This window comes from Nerophis ophidion, linkage group LG13, assembly GCF_033978795.1.
Source record: "Nerophis ophidion isolate RoL-2023_Sa linkage group LG13, RoL_Noph_v1.0, whole genome shotgun sequence".
In the NCBI taxonomy this organism is placed as follows: Eukaryota; Metazoa; Chordata; class Actinopteri; order Syngnathiformes; family Syngnathidae; genus Nerophis; species Nerophis ophidion.
In genome coordinates, this window is record NC_084623.1 from 26,156,025 (window position 1) to 26,173,081 (window position 17,057).

Genomic DNA, 17,057 nt, shown 5'->3' on the forward strand with positions numbered 1-17,057 from the left:
GTGCTAACAGTGGGGCAAAAGTCCAAAGAGTTACATAGGCTGAGAAAAAGAGCAGTGATTATTGTATCACACACGTGTAGCTCATTGCAGAAAGTTCCTGTCAACCAGCTTGCCACATTTAAAAATTGGATTCTGAGGACTGCCTCTCGGCTTACGGCCATACTACCCGAAGATCGCCCGATCTCGTCTGATCTCGGAAGCTAAGCTGGGTCTGGCCTGGTTAGTACTTGGATGGGAGACTGCCTAGGAATACCAGGTGCTGTAGGCTTTTAGCGATGCTCCCAGTATAGGGCGCACTTTCTCCCTTTTGTTTTTGTCACAATGGCTATTGATACTTGCCACACTTGTCAAAACGCTACATTATGCTCGTCCAAACAAAACGCTGGTCTCCACCCAAAACATGTTTAGTTTTGACTCGGTCTGAAATTTATAGCAAGATTTGCAGTGTCGCCAACAGTGACCCATGTGCCTCAAGGCACTTCAGTGCTAACAGTGGGGCAAAAGTCCAAAGAGTTACATAGGCTGAGAAAAAGAGCAGTGATTATTGTATCACACACGTGTAGCTCATTGCAGAAAGTTCCTGTCAACCAGCTTGCCACATTTAAAAATTGGATTCTGAGGACTGCCTCTCGGCTTACGGCCATACTACCCGAAGATCGCCCGATCTCGTCTGATCTCGGAAGCTAAGCTGGGTCTGGCCTGGTTAGTACTTGGTTGGGAGACTGCCTAGGAATACCAGTTGCTGTAGGCTTTTAGCGATGCTCCCAGTATAGGGCGCACTTTCTCCCTTTTGTTTTTGTCACAATGGCTATTGATACTTGCCAAACTTGTCAAAACGCTGCATTATGCTCGTCCAAACAAACCGCTGGTCTCCACCCAAAACATGTTTGTTTAGTTTTGACTCGGTCTGAAATTTATAGCAAGATTTGCAGTGTTGCCAACAGTGACCCATGTGCCTCAAGGCACTTCAGTGCTAACATTGGGGCAAAAGTCCAAAGAGTTAAATAGGCTGAGAAAAAGAGCAGTGATTATTGTATCACACACGTGTAGCTCATTGCAGAAAGGTCCTGTCAACCAGCTTGCCACATTTAAAAATTTAATTCTGAGGACAGCCTCTCGGCTTACGGCCATACTACCCGAAGATCGCCCGATCTCGTTTGATCTCGGAAGCTAAGCTGGGTCGGTCCTGGTTAGTACTGGGTTGGGAGACTGCCTAGGAATACCAGGTGCTGTAGACTTTTAGCGATGCTCCCAGTATAGGGCGCACTTTCTTCCTTTTGTTTTTTTCACAATGGCTATAGATACTTGCCACACTTGTCAAAACGCTACATTATGCTCGCCCAAACAAACCGCTGGTCTCCACCCAAAACATGTTTGTTTAGTTTTGACTCGGTCTGAAATTTATAGCAAGATTTGCAGTGTCGCCAACAGTGACCCATGTGCCTCAAGGCACTTCAGTGCTAACAGTGGGGCAAAAGTCCAAAGAGTTACATAGGCTTAGAAAAAGAGCAGTGATTATTGTATCACACACGTGTAGCTCATTGCAGAAAGGTCCTGTCAACCAGCTTGCCACATTTAAAAATTGAATTCTGAGGACGGCATCTCGGCTTACGGCCATACTACCCGAAGATCGCCCGATCTCGTCTGATCTCGGAAGCTAAGCTGGGTCTGGCCTGGTTAGTACTTGGATGGGAGACTGCCTAGGAATACCAGGTGCTGTAGGCTTTTAGCGATGCTCCCAGTATAGGGCGCACTTTCTCCCTTTTGTTTTTGTCACAATGGCTATAGATACTTGCCACACTTGTCAAAACGCTACATGATGCTCGTCCAAACAAAACGCTGGTCTCCACCCAAAACATGTTTAGTTTTGACTCGGTCTGAAATTTATAGCAAGATTTGCAGTGTCGCCAACAGTGACCCATGTGCCTCAAGGCACTTCAGTGCTAACAGTGGGGCAAAAGTCCAAAGAGTTACATAAGCTGAGAAAAAGAGCAGTGATTATTTTATCACACACGTGTAGCTCATTGCAGAAAGGTCCTGTCAACCAGCTTGCCACATTTAAAAATTTAATTCTGAGGACAGCCTCTCGGCTTACGGCCATACTACCCGAAGATCGCCCGATCTCGTTTGATCTCGGAAGCTAAGCTGGGTCTGGCCTGGTTAGTACTGGGTTGGGAGACTGCCTAGGAATACCAGGTGCTGTAGGCTTTTAGCGATGCTCCCAGTATAGGGCGCACTTTCTCCCTTTTGTTTTTTTCACAATGGCTATAGATACTTGCCACACTTGTCAAAACGCTACATTATGCTCGCCCAAACAAACCGCTGGTCTCCACCCAAAACATGTTTGTTTAGTTTTGACTCGGTCTGAAATTTATAGCAAGATTTGCAGTGTCGCCAACAGTGACCCATGTGCCTCAAGGCACTTCAGTGCTAACAGTGGGGCAAAAGTCCAAAGAGTTACATAGGCTGAGAAAAAGAGCAGTGATTATTGTATCACACACGTGTAGCTCATTGCAGAAAGGTCCTGTCAACCAGCTTGCCACATTTAAAAATTGAATTCTGAGGACGGCATCTCGGCTTACGGCCATACTACCCGAAGATCGCCCGATCTCGTCTGATCTCGGAAGCTAAGCTGGGTCTGGCCTGGTTAGTACTTGGATGGGAGACTGCCTAGGAATACCAGGTGCTGTAGGCTTTTAGCGATGCTCCCAGTATAGGGCGCACTTTCTCCCTTTTGTTTTTGTCACAATGGCTATAGATACTTGCCACACTTGTCAAAACGCTACATGATGCTCGTCCAAACAAAACGCTGGTCTCCACCCAAAACATGTTTAGTTTTGACTCTGTCTGAAATTTATAGCAAGATTTGCAGTGTCGCCAACAGTGACCCATGTGCCTCAAGGCACTTCAGTGCTAACAGTGGGGCAAAAGTCCAAAGAGTTACATAGGCTGAGAAAAAGAGCAGTGATTATTGTATCACACACGTGTAGCTCATTGCAGAAAGTTCCTGTCAACCAGCTTGCCACATTTAAAAATTGGATTCTGAGGACTGCCTCTCGGCTTACGGCCATACTACCCGAAGATCGCCCGATCTCGTCTGATCTCGGAAGCTAAGCTGGGTCTGGCCTGGTTAGTACTTGGTTGGGAGACTGCCTAGGAATACCAGGTGCTGTAGGCTTTTAGCGATGCTCCCAGTATAGGGCGCACTTTCTCCCTTTTGTTTTTGTCACAATGGCTATTGATACTTGCCACACTTGTCAAAACGCTACATTATGCTTGTCCAAACAAAACGCTGGTCTCCACCCAAAACATGTTTAGTTTTGACTCGGTCTGAAATTTATAGCAAGATTTGCAGTGTCGCCAACAGTGACCCATGTGCCTCAAGGCACTTCAGTGCTAACAGTGGGGCAAAAGTCCAAAGAGTTACATAGGCTGAGAAAAAGAGCAGTGATTATTGTATCACACACGTGTAGCTAATTGCACAAAGGTCCTGTCAACCAGCTTGCCACATTTAAAAATTGGATTCTGAGGACTGCCTCTCGGCTTACGGCCATACTACCCGAAGATCGCCCGATCTCGTCTGATCTCGGAAGCTAAGCTGGGTCTGGCCTGGTTAGTACTTGGTTGGGAGACTGCCTAGGAATACCAGGTGCTGTAGGCTTTTAGCGATGCTCCCAGTATAGGGCGCACTTTCTCCCTTTTGTTTTTGTCACAATGGCTATTGATACTTGCCAAACTTGTCAAAACGCTGCATTATGCTCGTCCAAACAAACCGCTGGTCTCCACCCAAAACATGTTTGTTTAGTTTTGACTCGGTCTGAAATTTATAGCAAGATTTGCAGTGTCGCCAACAGTGACCCATGTGCCTCAAGGCACTTCAGTGCTAACAGTGGGGCAAAAGTCCAAAGAGTTACATAGGCTGAGAAAAAGAGCAGTGATTATTGTATCACACACGTGTAGCTCATTGCAGAAAGGTCCTGTCAACCAGCTTGCCACATTTAAAAATTGAATTCTGAGGACGGCATCTCGGCTTACGGCCATACTACCCGAAGATCGCCCGATCTCGTCTGATCTCGGAAGCTAAGCTGGGTCTGGTTAGTACTTGGATGGGAGACTGCCTAGGAATACCAGGTGCTGTAGGCTTTTAGCGATGCTCCCAGTATAGGGCGCACTTTCTCCCTTTTGTTTTTGTCACAATGGCTATAGATACTTGCCACACTTGTCAAAACGCTACATTATGCTCGTCCAAACAAAACGCTGGTCTCCACCCAAAACAAGTTTAGTTTTGACTCGGTCTGAAATTTATAGCAAGATTTGCAGTGTCGCCAACAGTGACCCATGTGCCTCAAGGCACTTCAGTGCTAACAGTGGGGCAAAAGTCCAAAGAGTTACATAGGCTGACAAAAAGAGCAGTGATTATTGTATCACACACGTGTAGCTCATTGCAGAAAGGTCCTGTCAACCAGCTTGCCACATTTAAAAATTGGATTCTGAGGACTGCCTCTCGGCTTACGGCCATACTACCCGAAGATCGCCCGATCTCGTCTGATCTCGGAAGCTAAGCTGGGTCTGGCCTGGTTAGTACTTGGTTGGGAGACTGCCTAGGAATACCAGGTGCTGTAGGCTTTTAGCGATGCTCCCAGTATAGGGCGCACTTTCTCCCTTTTGTTTTTGTCACAATGGCTATTGATACTTGCCACACTTGTCAAAACGCTACATTATGCTCGTCCAAACAAAACGCTGGTCTCCACCCAAAACAAGTTTAGTTTTGACTCGGTCTGAAATTTATAGCAAGATTTGCAGTGTCGCCAACAGTGACCCATGTGCCTCAAGGCACTTCAGTTCTAACAGTGGGGCAAAAGTCCAAAGAGTTACATAAGCTGAGAAAAAGAGCAGTGATTATTTTATCACACACGTGTAGCTCATTGCAGAAAGGTCCTGTCAACCAGCTTGCCACATTTAAAAATTTAATTCTGAGGACAGCCTCTCGGCTTACGGCCATACTACCCGAAGATCGCCCGATCTCGTTTGATCTCGGAAGCTAAGCTGGGTCTGGCCTGGTTAGTACTGGGTTGGGAGACTGCCTAGGAATACCAGGTGCTGTAGGCTTTTAGCGATGCTCCCAGTATAGGGCGCACTTTCTCCCTTTTGTTTTTTTCACAATGGCTATAGATACTTGCCACACTTGTCAAAACGCTACATTATGCTCGCCCAAACAAACCGCTGGTCTCCACCCAAAACATGTTTGTTTAGTTTTGACTCGGTCTGAAATTTATAGCAAGATTTGCAGTGTCGCCAACAGTGACCCATGTGCCTCAAGGCACTTCAGTGCTAACAGTGGGGCAAAAGTCCAAAGAGTTACATAGGCTGAGAAAAAGAGCAGTGGTTATTGTATCACACACGTGTAGCTCATTGCAGAAAGGTCCTGTCAACCAGCTTGCCACATTTAAAAATTGAATTCTGAGGACGGCATCTCGGCTTACGGCCATACTACCCGAAGATCGCCCGATCTCGTCTGATCTCGGAAGCTAAGCTGGGTCTGACCTGGTTAGTACTTGGATGGGAGACTGCCTAGGAATACCAGGTGCTGTAGGCTTTTAGCGATGCTCCCAGTATAGGGCGCACTTTCTCCTTTTTGTTTTTGTCACAATGGCTATTGATACTTGCCACACTTGTCAAAACGCTACATTATGCTCGTCCAAACAAAACGTTGGTCTCCACCCAAAACAAGTTTAGTTTTGACTCGGTCTGAAATTTATAGCAAGATTTGCAGTGTCGCCAACAGTGACTCATGTGCCTCAAGGCACTTCAGTGCTAACAGTGGGGCAAAAGTCCAAAGAGTTACATAGGCTGAGAAAAAGAGCAGTGATTATTGTATCACACACGTGTAACTCATTGCAGAAAGGTCCTGTCAACCAGCTTGCCACATTTAAAAACTGAATTCTGAGGTCTGCCTCTCGGCTTACGGCCATACTACCCGAAGATCGCCCGATCTCGTCTGATCTCGGAAGCTAAGCTGGGTCTGACCTGGTTAGTACTTGGTTGGGAGACTGCCTAGGAATACCAGGTGCTGTAGGCTTTTAGCGATGCTACCAGTATAGGGCGCACTTTCTCCCTTTTGTTTTTGTCACAATGGCTATAGATACTTGCCACACTTGTCAAAACGCTACATTATGCTCGTCCAAACAAAACGCTGGTCTCCACCCAAAACATGTTTAGTTTTGACTCGGTCTGAAATTTATAGCAAGATTTGCAGTGTCGCCAATAGTGACCCATGTGCCTCAAGGCACTTCAGTGCTAACAGTGGGGCAAAAGTCGTAAGAGTTACATAGGCTGAGAAAAAGAGCAGTGATTATTGTATCACATACGTGTAACTCATTGCAGAAAGGTCCTGTCAACCAGCTTGCCACATTTAAAAATTGAATTCTGAGGACTGCCTCTCGGCTTACGGCCATACTACCCGAAGATCACCCGATCTCGTCTGATCTCGGAAGCTAAGCTGGGTCTGTCCTGGTTAGTACTTGGTTGGGAGACTGCCTAGGAATACCAGGTGCTGTAGGCTTTTAGCGATGCTACCAGTATAGGGCGCACTTTCTCCCTTTTGTTTTTTTCACAATGGCTATAGATATTTGCCACACTTGTCAAAACGCTATATTATGCTCATCCAAACAAACCGCCGGTCTCCACCCAAAACATGTTTGTTTAGTTTTGACTCGGTCTGAAATTTATAGCAAGATTTGCAGTGTCGCCAACAGTGACCCATGTGCCTCAAGGCACTTCAGTGCTAACAGTGGGGCAAAAGTCCAAAGAGTTACATAGGCTGAGAAAAAGAGCAGTGATTATTGTATCACACAAGTGTAGCTCATTGCAGAAAGGTCCTGTCAACCAGCTTGCCACATTTAAAAGTTGAATTCTGAGGACTGCCTCTCGGCTTAGGGCCATACTACCCGAAGATCGCCCGATCTCGTCTGATCTCGGAAGCTAAGCTGGGTCTGGCCTGGTTAGTACTTGGTTGGGAGACTGCCTAGGAATACCAGGTGCTGTAGGCTTTTAGCGATTCTCCCAGTATAGGGCGCACTTTCTCCTTTTTGTTTTTGTCACAATGGCTATTGATACTTGCCACACTTGTCAAAACGCTACATTATGCTCGTCCAAACAAAACGTTGGTCTCCACCCAAAACAAGTTTAGTTTTGACTCGGTCTGAAATTTATAGCAAGATTTGCAGTGTCGCCAACAGTGACCCATGTGCCTCAAGGCACTTCAGTGCTAACAGTGGGGCAAAAGTCCAAAGAGTTACATAGGCTGAGAAAAAGAGCAGTGATTATTGTATCACACACGTGTAGCTCATTGCAGAAAGGTCCTGTCAACCAGCTTGCCACATTTAAAAATTTAATTCTGAGGTCTGCCTCTCGGCTTACGGCCATACTACCCGAAGATCGCCCGATCTCGTCTGATCTCGGAAGCTAAGCTGGGTCTGGCCTGGTTAGTACTTGGATGGGAGACTGCCTAGGAATACCAGGTGCTGTAGGCTTTTAGCGATGCTCCCAGTATAGGGCGCACTTTCTCCCTTTTGTTTTTGTCACAATGGCTATAGAAACTTGCCACACTTGTCAAAACGCTACATTATGCTCGTCCAAACAAAACGCTGGTCTCCACCCAAAACATGTTTAGTTTTGACTCGGTCTGAAATTTATAGCAAGATTTGCAGTGTCGCCAATAGTGACCCATGTGCCTCAAGGCACTTCAGTGCTAACAGTGGGGCAAAAGTCGTAAGAGTTACATAGGCTGAGAAAAAGAGCAGTGATTATTGTATCACACACGTGTAACTCATTGCAGAAAGGTCCTGTCAACCAGCTTGCCACATTTAAAAATTGAATTCTGAGGTCTGCCTCTCGGCTTACGGCCATACTACCCGAAGATCGCCCGATCTCGTCTGATCTCGGAAGCTAAGCTGGGTCTGGCCTGGTTAGTACTTGGTTGGGAGACTACCTAGGAATACCAGGTGCTGTAGGCTTTTAGCGATGCTACCAGTATAGGGCGCACTTTCTCCCTTTTGTTTTTGTCACAATGGCTATAGATACTTGCCACACTTGTCAAAACGCTACATTATGCTCGTCCAAACAAAACGCTGGTCTCCACCCAAAACATGTTTAGTTTTGACTCGGTCTGAAATTTATAGCAAGATTTGCAGTGTCGCCAATAGTGACCCATGTGCCTCAAGGCACTTCAGTGCTAACAGTGGGGCAAAAGTCGTAAGAGTTACATAGGCTGAGAAAAAGAGCAGTGATTATTGTATCACATACGTGTAACTCATTGCAGAAAGGTCCTGTCAACCAGCTTGCCACATTTAAAAATTGAATTCTGAGGACTGCCTCTCGGCTTACGGCCATACTACCCGAAGATCACCCGATCTCGTCTGATCTCGGAAGCTAAGCTGGGTCTGTCCTGGTTAGTACTTGGTTGGGAGACTGCCTAGGAATACCAGGTGCTGTAGGCTTTTAGCGATGCTACCAGTATAGGGCGCACTTTCTCCCTTTTGTTTTTTTCACAATGGCTATAGATATTTGCCACACTTGTCAAAACGCTACATTATGCTCATCCAAACAAACCGCCGGTCTCCACCCAAAACATGTTTGTTTAGTTTTGACTCGGTCTGAAATTTATAGCAAGATTTGCAGTGTCGCCAACAGTGACCCATGTGCCTCAAGGCACTTCAGTGCTAACAGTGGGGCAAAAGTCCAAAGAGTTACATAGGCTGAGAAAAAGAGCAGTGATTATTGTATCACACACGTGTAGCTCATTGCAGAAAGGTCCTGTCAACCAGCTTGCCACATTTAAAAGTTGAATTCTGAGGACTGCCTCTCGGCTTACGGCCATACTACCCGAAGATCGCCCGATCTCGTCTGATCTCGGAAGCTAAGCTGGGTCTGGCCTGGTTAGAACTTGGATGGGAGACTGCCTAGGAATACCAGGTGCTGTAGGCTTTTAGCGATGCTCCCAGTATAGGGCGCACTTTCTCCCTTTTGTTTTTGTCACAATGGCTATAGATACTTGCCACACTTGTCAAAACGCTACATTATGCTCGTCCAAACAAAACGCTGGTCTCCACCCAAAACATGTTTAGTTTTGACTCGGTCTGAAATTTATAGCAAGATTTGCAGTGTCGCCAACAGTGACCCATGTGCCTCAAGGCACTTCAGTGCTAACAGTGGGGCAAAAGTCCAAAGAGTTACATAGGCTGAGAAAAAGAGCAGTGATTATTGTATCACACACGTGTAGCTCATTGCAGAAAGTTCCTGTCAACCAGCTTGCCACATTTAAAAATTGGATTCTGAGAACTGCCTCTCGGCTTACGGCCATACTACCCGAAGATCGCCCGATCTCGTCTGATCTCGGAAGCTAAGCTGGGTCTGGCCTGGTTAGTACTTGGTTGGGAGACTGCCTAGGAATACCAGGTGCTGTAGGCTTTTAGCGATGCTCCCAGTATAGGGCGCACTTTCTCCCTTTTGTTTTTGTCACAATGGCTATTGATACTTGCCACACTTGTCAAAACGCTACATTATGCTCGTCCAAACAAAACGCTGGTCTCCACCCAAAACAAGTTTAGTTTTGACTCGGTCTGAAATTTATAGCAAGATTTGCAGTGTCGCCAACAGTGACCCATGTGCCTCAAGGCACTTCAGTGCTAACAGTGGGGCAAAAGTCCAAAGAGTTACATAGGCTGAGAAAAAGAGCAGTGATTATTGTATCACACACGTGTAGCTCAATGCAGAAAGGTCCTGTCAACCAGCTTGCCACATTTAAAAATTTAATTCTGAGGCCTGCCTCTCGGTTTACGGCTATACTACCCGAAGATCCCCCGATATTGTCTGATCTCGGAAGCTTAGCTGGGTCTGGCCTGGTTATTACTTGGATGGGAGACTGCCTAGGAATACCAGGTGCTGTAGGCTTTTAGCCATGCTCCCAGTATAGGGCGCACTTTCTCCATTTTGTTTTTGTCACAATGGCTATAGATACTTGCCACACATGTCAAAACGCTACATTATGCTCGTCCAAACAAAACGCTGGTCTCCACCCAAAACATGTTTAGTTTTGACTCGGTCTGAAATTTATAGCAAGATTTGCAGTGTCGCCAACAGTGACCCATGTGCCTCAAGGCACTTCAGTGCTAACAGTGGGGCAAAAGTCCAAAGAGTTACATAGGCTGAGAAAAAGAGCAGTGATTATTGTATCACACACGTGTAGCTCATTGCAGAAAGGTCCTGTCAACCAGCTTGCCACATTTAAAAATTTAATTCTGAGGACTACCTCTCGGCTTACGGCCATACTACCCGAAGATCGCCCGATCTCGTCTGATCTCGGAAGCTAAGCTGGGTCTGGCCTGGTTAGTACTTGGATGGGACACTGCCTAGGAATACCAGGTGCTGTAGGGTTTTAGCGATGCTCCCAGTATAGGGCGCACTTTCTCCCTTTTGTTTTTGTCACAATGGCTATAGATACTTGCCACACTTGTCAAAACGCTACATTATGCTCGCCCAAACAAACCGCTGGTCTCCACCCAAAACATGTTTGTTTAGTTTTGACTCGGTCTGAAATTTATAGCAAGATTTGCAGTGTCGCCAACAGTGACCCATGTGCCTCAAGGCACTTCAGTGCTAACAGTGGGGCAAAAGTCCAAAGAGTTACATAGGCTGAGAAAAAGAGCAGTGATTATTGTATCACACACGTGTAGCTCATTGCAGAAAGGTCCTGTCAACCAGCTTGCCACATTTAAAAATTGAATTCTGAAGACGGCATCTCGGCTTACGGCCATACTACCCGAAGATCGCCCGATCTCGTCTGATCTCGGAAGCTAAGCTGGGTCTGGCCTGGTTAGTACTTGGATGGGAGACTGCCTAGGAATACCAGGTGCTGTAGGCTTTTAGCGATGCTCCCAGTATAGGGCGCACTTTCTCCCTTTTGTTTTTGTCACAATGGCTATAGATAATTGCCACACTTGTCAAAACGCTACATGATGCTCGTCCAAACAAAACGCTGGTCTCCACCCAAAACATGTTTAGTTTTGACTCGGTCTGAAATTTATAGCAAGATTTGCAGTGTCGCCAACAGTGACCCATGTGCCTCAAGGCACTTCAGTGCTAACAGTGGGGCAAAAGTCCAAAGAGTTACATAGGCTGAGAAAAAGAGCAGTGATTATTGTATCACACACGTGTAGCTCATTGCAGAAAGTTCCTGTCAACCAGCTTGCCACATTTAAAAATTGGATTCTGAGGACTGCATCTCGGCTTACGGCCATACTACCCGAAGATCGCCCGATCTCGTCTGATCTCGGAAGCTAAGCTGGGTCTGGCCTGGTTAGTACTTGGTTGGGAGACTGCCTAGGAATACCAGGTGCTGTAGGCTTTTAGCGATGCTCCCAGTATAGGGCGCACTTTCTCCCTTTTGTTTTTGTCACAATGGCTATTGATACTTGCCACACTTGTCAAAACGCTACATTATGCTTGTCCAAACAAAACGCTGGTCTCCACCCAAAACAAGTTTAGTTTTGACTCGGTCTGAAATTTATAGCAAGATTTGCAGTGTCGCCAACAGTGACCCATGTGCCTCAAGGCACTTCAGTTCTAACAGTGGGGCAAAAGTCCAAAGAGTTACATAAGCTGATAAAAAGAGCAGTGATTATTTTATCACACACGTGTAGCTCATTGCAGAAAGGTCCTGTCAACCAGCTTGCCACATTTAAAAATTTAATTCTGAGGACAGCCTCTCGGCTTACGGCCATACTACCCGAAGATCGCCCGATCTCGTTTGATCTCGGAAGCTAAGCTGGGTCTGGCCTGGTTAGTACTGGGTTGGGAGACTGCCTAGGAATACCAGGTGCTGTAGGCTTTTAGCGATGCTCCCAGTATAGGGCGCACTTTCTCCCTTTTGTTTTTTTCACAATGGCTATAGATACTTGCCACACTTGTCAAAACGCTACATTATGCTCGCCCAAACAAACCGCTGGTCTCCACCCAAAACATGTTTGTTTAGTTTTGACTCGGTCTGAAATTTATAGCAAGATTTGCAGTGTCGCCAACAGTGACCCATGTGCCTCAAGGCACTTCAGTGCTAACAGTGGGGCAAAAGTCCAAAGAGTTACATAGGCTGAGAAAAAGAGCAGTGATTATTGTATCACACACGTGTAGCTCATTGCAGAAAGGTCCTGTCAACCAGCTTGCCACATTTAAAAATTGAATTCTGAGGACGGCATCTCGGCTTACGGCCATACTACCCGAAGATCGCCCGATCTCGTCTGATCTCGGAAGCTAAGCTGGGTCTGGCCTGGTTAGTACTTGGTTGGGAGACTGCCTAGGAATACCAGGTGCTGTAGGCTTTTAGCGATGCTCCCAGTATAGGGCGCACTTTCTCCTTTTTGTTTTTGTCACAATGGCTATTGATACTTGCCACACTTGTCAAAACGCTACATTATGCTCGTCCAAACAAAACGTTGGTCTCCACCCAAAACAAGTTTAGTTTTGACTCGGTCTGAAATTTATAGCAAGATTTGCAGTGTCGCCAACAGTGACCCATGTGCCTCAAGGCACTTCAGTGCTAACAGTGGGGCAAAAGTCCAAAGAGTTACATAGGCTGAGAAAAAGAGCAGTGATTATTGTATCACACACGTGTAACTCATTGCAGAAAGGTCCTGTCAACCAGCTTGCCACATTTAAAAATTGAATTCTGAGGTCTGCCTCTCGGCTTACGGCCATACTACCCGAAGATCGCCCGATCTCGTCTGATCTCGGAAGCTAAGCTGGGTCTGGCCTGGTTAGTACTTGGTTGGGAGACTGCCTAGGAATACCAGGTGCTGTAGGCTTTTAGCGATGCTACCAGTATAGGGCGCACTTTCTCCCTTTTGTTTTTGTCACAATGGCTATAGATACTTGCCACACTTGTCAAAACGCTACATTATGCTCGTCCAAACAAAACGCTGGTCTCCACCCAAAACATGTTTAGTTTTGACTCGGTCTGAAATTTATAGCAAGATTTGCAGTGTCGCCAATAGTGACCCATGTGCCTCAAGGCACTTCAGTGCTAACAGTGGGGCAAAAGTCGTAAGAGTTACATAGGCTGAGAAAAAGAGCAGTGATTATTGTATCACATACGTGTAACTCATTGCAGAAAGGTCCTGTCAACCAGCTTGCCACATTTAAAAATTGAATTCTGAGGACTGCCTCTCGGCTTACGGCCATACTACCCGAAGATCACCCGATCTCGTCTGATCTCGGAAGCTAAGCTGGGTCTGTCCTGGTTAGTACTTGGTTGGGAGACTGCCTAGGAATACCAGGTGCTGTAGGCTTTTAGCGATGCTACCAGTATAGGGCGCACTTTCTCCCTTTTGTTTTTTTCACAATGGCTATAGATATTTGCCACACTTGTCAAAACGCTACATTATGCTCATCCAAACAAACCGCCGGTCTCCACCCAAAACATGTTTGTTTAGTTTTGACTCGGTCTGAAATTTATAGCAAGATTTGCAGTGTCGCCAACAGTGACCCATGTGCCTCAAGGCACTTCAGTGCTAACAGTGGGGCAAAAGTCCAAAGAGTTACATAGGCTGAGAAAAAGAGCAGTGATTATTGTATCACACACGTGTAGCTCATTGCAGAAAGGTCCTGTCAACCAGCTTGCCACATTTAAAAGTTGAATTCTGAGGACTGCCTCTCGGCTTAGGGCCATACTACCCGAAGATCGCCCGATCTCGTCTGATCTCGGAAGCTAAGCTGGGTCTGGCCTGGTTAGTACTTGGTTGGGAGACTGCCTAGGAATACCAGGTGCTGTAGGCTTTTAGCGATTCTCCCAGTATAGGGCGCACTTTCTCCTTTTTGTTTTTGTCACAATGGCTATTGATACTTGCCACACTTGTCAAAACGCTACATTATGCTCGTCCAAACAAAACGTTGGTCTCCACCCAAAACAAGTTTAGTTTTGACTCGGTCTGAAATTTATAGCAAGATTTGCAGTGTCGCCAACAGTGACCCATGTGCCTCAAGGCACTTCAGTGCTAACAGTGGGGCAAAAGTCCAAAGAGTTACATAGGCTGAGAAAAAGAGCAGTGATTATTGTATCACACACGTGTAGCTCATTGCAGAAAGGTCCTGTCAACCAGCTTGCCACATTTAAAAATTTAATTCTGAGGTCTGCCTCTCGGCTTACGGCCATACTACCCGAAGATCGCCCGATCTCGTCTGATCTCGGAAGCTAAGCTGGGTCTGGCCTGGTTAGTACTTGGATGGGAGACTGCCTAGGAATACCAGGTGCTGTAGGCTTTTAGCGATGCTCCCAGTATAGGGCGCACTTTCTCCCTTTTGTTTTTGTCACAATGGCTATAGAAACTTGCCACACTTGTCAAAACGCTACATTATGCTCGTCCAAACAAAACGCTGGTCTCCACCCAAAACATGTTTAGTTTTGACTCGGTCTGAAATTTATAGCAAGATTTGCAGTGTCGCCAATAGTGACCCATGTGCCTCAAGGCACTTCAGTGCTAACAGTGGGGCAAAAGTCGTAAGAGTTACATAGGCTGAGAAAAAGAGCAGTGATTATTGTATCACACACGTGTAACTCATTGCAGAAAGGTCCTGTCAACCAGCTTGCCACATTTAAAAATTGAATTCTGAGGTCTGCCTCTCGGCTTACGGCCATACTACCCGAAGATCGCCCGATCTCGTCTGATCTCGGACGCTAAGCTGGGTCTGGCCTGGTTAGTACTTGGTTGGGAGACTGCCTAGGAATACCAGGTGCTGTAGGCTTTTAGCGATGCTACCAGTATAGGGCGCACTTTCTCCCTTTTGTTTTTGTCACAATGGCTATAGATACTTGCCACACTTGTCAAAACGCTACATTATGCTCGTCCAAACAAAACGCTGGTCTCCACCCAAAACATGTTTAGTTTTGACTCGGTCTGAAATTTATAGCAAGATTTGCAGTGTCGCCAATAGTGACCCATGTGCCTCAAGGCACTTCAGTGCTAACAGTGGGGCAAAAGTCGTAAGAGTTACATAGGCTGAGAAAAAGAGCAGTGATTATTGTATCACATACGTGTAACTCATTGCAGAAAGGTCCTGTCAACCAGCTTGCCACATTTAAAAATTGAATTCTGAGGACTGCCTCTCGGCTTACGGCCATACTACCCGAAGATCACCCGATCTCGTCTGATCTCGGAAGCTAAGCTGGGTCTGTCCTGGTTAGTACTTGGTTGGGAGACTGCCTAGGAATACCAGGTGCTGTAGGCTTTTAGCGATGCTACCAGTATAGGGCGCACTTTCTCCCTTTTGTTTTTTTCACAATGGCTATAGATATTTGCCACACTTGTCAAAACGCTACATTATGCTCATCCAAACAAACCGCCGGTCTCCACCCAAAACATGTTTGTTTAGTTTTGACTCGGTCTGAAATTTATAGCAAGATTTGCAGTGTCGCCAACAGTGACCCATGTGCCTCAAGGCACTTCAGTGCTAACAGTGGGGCAAAAGTCCAAAGAGTTACATAGGCTGAGAAAAAGAGCAGTGATTATTGTATCACACACGTGTAGCTCATTGCAGAAAGGTCCTGTCAACCAGCTTGCCACATTTAAAAGTTGAATTCTGAGGACTGCCTCTCGGCTTACGGCCATACTACCCGAAGATCGCCCGATCTCGTCTGATCTCGGATGCTAAGCTGGGTCTGGCCTGGTTAGAACTTGGATGGGAGACTGCCTAGGAATACCAGGTGCTGTAGGCTTTTAGCGATGCTCCCAGTATAGGGCGCACTTTCTCCCTTTTGTTTTTGTCACAATGGCTATAGATACTTGCCACACTTGTCAAAACGCTACATTATGCTCGTCCAAACAAAACGCTGGTCTCCACCCAAAACATGTTTAGTTTTGACTCGGTCTGAAATTTATAGCAAGATTTGCAGTGTCGCCAACAGTGACCCATGTGCCTCAAGGCACTTCAGTGCTAACAGTGGGGCAAAAGTCCAAAGAGTTACATAGGCTGAGAAAAAGAGCAGTGATTATTGTATCACACACGTGTAGCTCATTGCAGAAAGTTCCTGTCAACCAGCTTGCCACATTTAAAAATTGGATTCTGAGAACTGCCTCTCGGCTTACGGCCATACTACCCGAAGATCGCCCGATCTCGTCTGATCTCGGAAGCTAAGCTGGGTCTGGCCTGGTTAGTACTTGGTTGGGAGACTGCCTAGGAATACCAGGTGCTGTAGGCTTTTAGCGATGCTCCCAGTATAGGGCGCACTTTCTCCCTTTTGTTTTTGTCACAATGGCTATTGATACTTGCCACACTTGTCAAAACGCTACATTATGCTCGTCCAAACAAAACGCTGGTCTACACCCAAAACAAGTTTAGTTTTGACTCGGTCTGAAATTTATAGCAAGATTTGCAGTGTCGCCAACAGTGACCCATGTGCCTCAAGGCACTTCAGTGCTAACAGTGGGGCAAAAGTCCAAAGAGTTACATAGGCTGAGAAAAAGAGCAGTGATTATTGTATCACACACGTGTAGCTCATTGCAGAAAGGTCCTGTCAACCAGCTTGCCACATTTAAAAATTTAATTCTGAGGACTGCCTCTCGGCTTACGGCCATACTACCCGAAGATCGCCCGATCTCGTCTGATCTCGGAAGCTAAGCTGGGTCTGGCCTGGTTAGTACTTGGATGGGAGACTGCCTAGGAATACCAGGTGCTGTAGGGTTTTAGCGATGCTCCCAGTATAGGGCGCACTTTCTCCCTTTTGTTTTTGTCACAATGGCTATAGATACTTGCCACACTTGTCAAAACGCTACATTATGCTCGCCCAAACAAACCGCTGGTCTCCACCCAAAACATGTTTGTTTAGTTATGACTCGGTCTGAAATTTATAGCAAGATTTGCAGTGTCGCCAACAGTGACCCATGTGCCTCAAGGCACTTCAGTGCTAACAGTGGGGCAAAAGTCCAAAGAGTTACATAGGCTGAGAAAAAGAGCAGTGATTATTGTATCACACACGTGTAGCTCATTGCAGAAAGGTCCTGTCAACCAGC

The 17,057-nt window shown here is 46.3% G+C and overlaps 34 pseudogenes; all 34 read left to right on the forward strand.

Moving 5' to 3' along the window:
- The first annotated feature begins 149 nt into the window (after positions 1-149).
- Positions 150-268, forward strand: LOC133567607 (5S ribosomal RNA; annotated as a pseudogene).
- A 364-nt stretch (positions 269-632) lies between these two features.
- LOC133566780 (5S ribosomal RNA) lies at positions 633-751 on the forward strand (annotated as a pseudogene).
- Positions 752-1,119: 368 nt separating this feature from the next.
- On the forward strand, positions 1,120-1,238 carry LOC133566694 (5S ribosomal RNA; annotated as a pseudogene).
- Positions 1,239-1,606: 368 nt separating this feature from the next.
- On the forward strand, positions 1,607-1,725 carry LOC133567608 (5S ribosomal RNA; annotated as a pseudogene).
- A 364-nt stretch (positions 1,726-2,089) lies between these two features.
- On the forward strand, positions 2,090-2,208 carry LOC133565541 (5S ribosomal RNA; annotated as a pseudogene).
- A 368-nt stretch (positions 2,209-2,576) lies between these two features.
- Positions 2,577-2,695, forward strand: LOC133567609 (5S ribosomal RNA; annotated as a pseudogene).
- A 364-nt stretch (positions 2,696-3,059) lies between these two features.
- LOC133565251 (5S ribosomal RNA) lies at positions 3,060-3,178 on the forward strand (annotated as a pseudogene).
- Positions 3,179-3,542: 364 nt separating this feature from the next.
- Positions 3,543-3,661, forward strand: LOC133565252 (5S ribosomal RNA; annotated as a pseudogene).
- A 368-nt stretch (positions 3,662-4,029) lies between these two features.
- LOC133567379 (5S ribosomal RNA) lies at positions 4,030-4,143 on the forward strand (annotated as a pseudogene).
- A 364-nt stretch (positions 4,144-4,507) lies between these two features.
- On the forward strand, positions 4,508-4,626 carry LOC133565253 (5S ribosomal RNA; annotated as a pseudogene).
- Positions 4,627-4,990: 364 nt separating this feature from the next.
- Positions 4,991-5,109, forward strand: LOC133565542 (5S ribosomal RNA; annotated as a pseudogene).
- Positions 5,110-5,477: 368 nt separating this feature from the next.
- On the forward strand, positions 5,478-5,596 carry LOC133565474 (5S ribosomal RNA; annotated as a pseudogene).
- A 364-nt stretch (positions 5,597-5,960) lies between these two features.
- LOC133565925 (5S ribosomal RNA) lies at positions 5,961-6,079 on the forward strand (annotated as a pseudogene).
- A 364-nt stretch (positions 6,080-6,443) lies between these two features.
- Positions 6,444-6,562, forward strand: LOC133565861 (5S ribosomal RNA; annotated as a pseudogene).
- A 368-nt stretch (positions 6,563-6,930) lies between these two features.
- LOC133566223 (5S ribosomal RNA) lies at positions 6,931-7,049 on the forward strand (annotated as a pseudogene).
- A 364-nt stretch (positions 7,050-7,413) lies between these two features.
- Positions 7,414-7,532, forward strand: LOC133567610 (5S ribosomal RNA; annotated as a pseudogene).
- A 364-nt stretch (positions 7,533-7,896) lies between these two features.
- On the forward strand, positions 7,897-8,015 carry LOC133565118 (5S ribosomal RNA; annotated as a pseudogene).
- Positions 8,016-8,379: 364 nt separating this feature from the next.
- Positions 8,380-8,498, forward strand: LOC133565862 (5S ribosomal RNA; annotated as a pseudogene).
- Positions 8,499-8,866: 368 nt separating this feature from the next.
- On the forward strand, positions 8,867-8,985 carry LOC133566651 (5S ribosomal RNA; annotated as a pseudogene).
- A 364-nt stretch (positions 8,986-9,349) lies between these two features.
- On the forward strand, positions 9,350-9,468 carry LOC133565254 (5S ribosomal RNA; annotated as a pseudogene).
- An 847-nt stretch (positions 9,469-10,315) lies between these two features.
- Positions 10,316-10,434, forward strand: LOC133566590 (5S ribosomal RNA; annotated as a pseudogene).
- Positions 10,435-10,802: 368 nt separating this feature from the next.
- Positions 10,803-10,921, forward strand: LOC133567612 (5S ribosomal RNA; annotated as a pseudogene).
- A 364-nt stretch (positions 10,922-11,285) lies between these two features.
- LOC133565255 (5S ribosomal RNA) lies at positions 11,286-11,404 on the forward strand (annotated as a pseudogene).
- A 364-nt stretch (positions 11,405-11,768) lies between these two features.
- On the forward strand, positions 11,769-11,887 carry LOC133565543 (5S ribosomal RNA; annotated as a pseudogene).
- A 368-nt stretch (positions 11,888-12,255) lies between these two features.
- On the forward strand, positions 12,256-12,374 carry LOC133565258 (5S ribosomal RNA; annotated as a pseudogene).
- A 364-nt stretch (positions 12,375-12,738) lies between these two features.
- On the forward strand, positions 12,739-12,857 carry LOC133565259 (5S ribosomal RNA; annotated as a pseudogene).
- A 364-nt stretch (positions 12,858-13,221) lies between these two features.
- Positions 13,222-13,340, forward strand: LOC133565863 (5S ribosomal RNA; annotated as a pseudogene).
- A 368-nt stretch (positions 13,341-13,708) lies between these two features.
- LOC133566224 (5S ribosomal RNA) lies at positions 13,709-13,827 on the forward strand (annotated as a pseudogene).
- Positions 13,828-14,191: 364 nt separating this feature from the next.
- LOC133567613 (5S ribosomal RNA) lies at positions 14,192-14,310 on the forward strand (annotated as a pseudogene).
- A 364-nt stretch (positions 14,311-14,674) lies between these two features.
- On the forward strand, positions 14,675-14,793 carry LOC133566094 (5S ribosomal RNA; annotated as a pseudogene).
- Positions 14,794-15,157: 364 nt separating this feature from the next.
- Positions 15,158-15,276, forward strand: LOC133565864 (5S ribosomal RNA; annotated as a pseudogene).
- A 368-nt stretch (positions 15,277-15,644) lies between these two features.
- On the forward strand, positions 15,645-15,763 carry LOC133567177 (5S ribosomal RNA; annotated as a pseudogene).
- Positions 15,764-16,127: 364 nt separating this feature from the next.
- LOC133565260 (5S ribosomal RNA) lies at positions 16,128-16,246 on the forward strand (annotated as a pseudogene).
- A 364-nt stretch (positions 16,247-16,610) lies between these two features.
- On the forward strand, positions 16,611-16,729 carry LOC133565928 (5S ribosomal RNA; annotated as a pseudogene).
- The last annotated feature ends 328 nt before the right edge of the window (positions 16,730-17,057 follow it).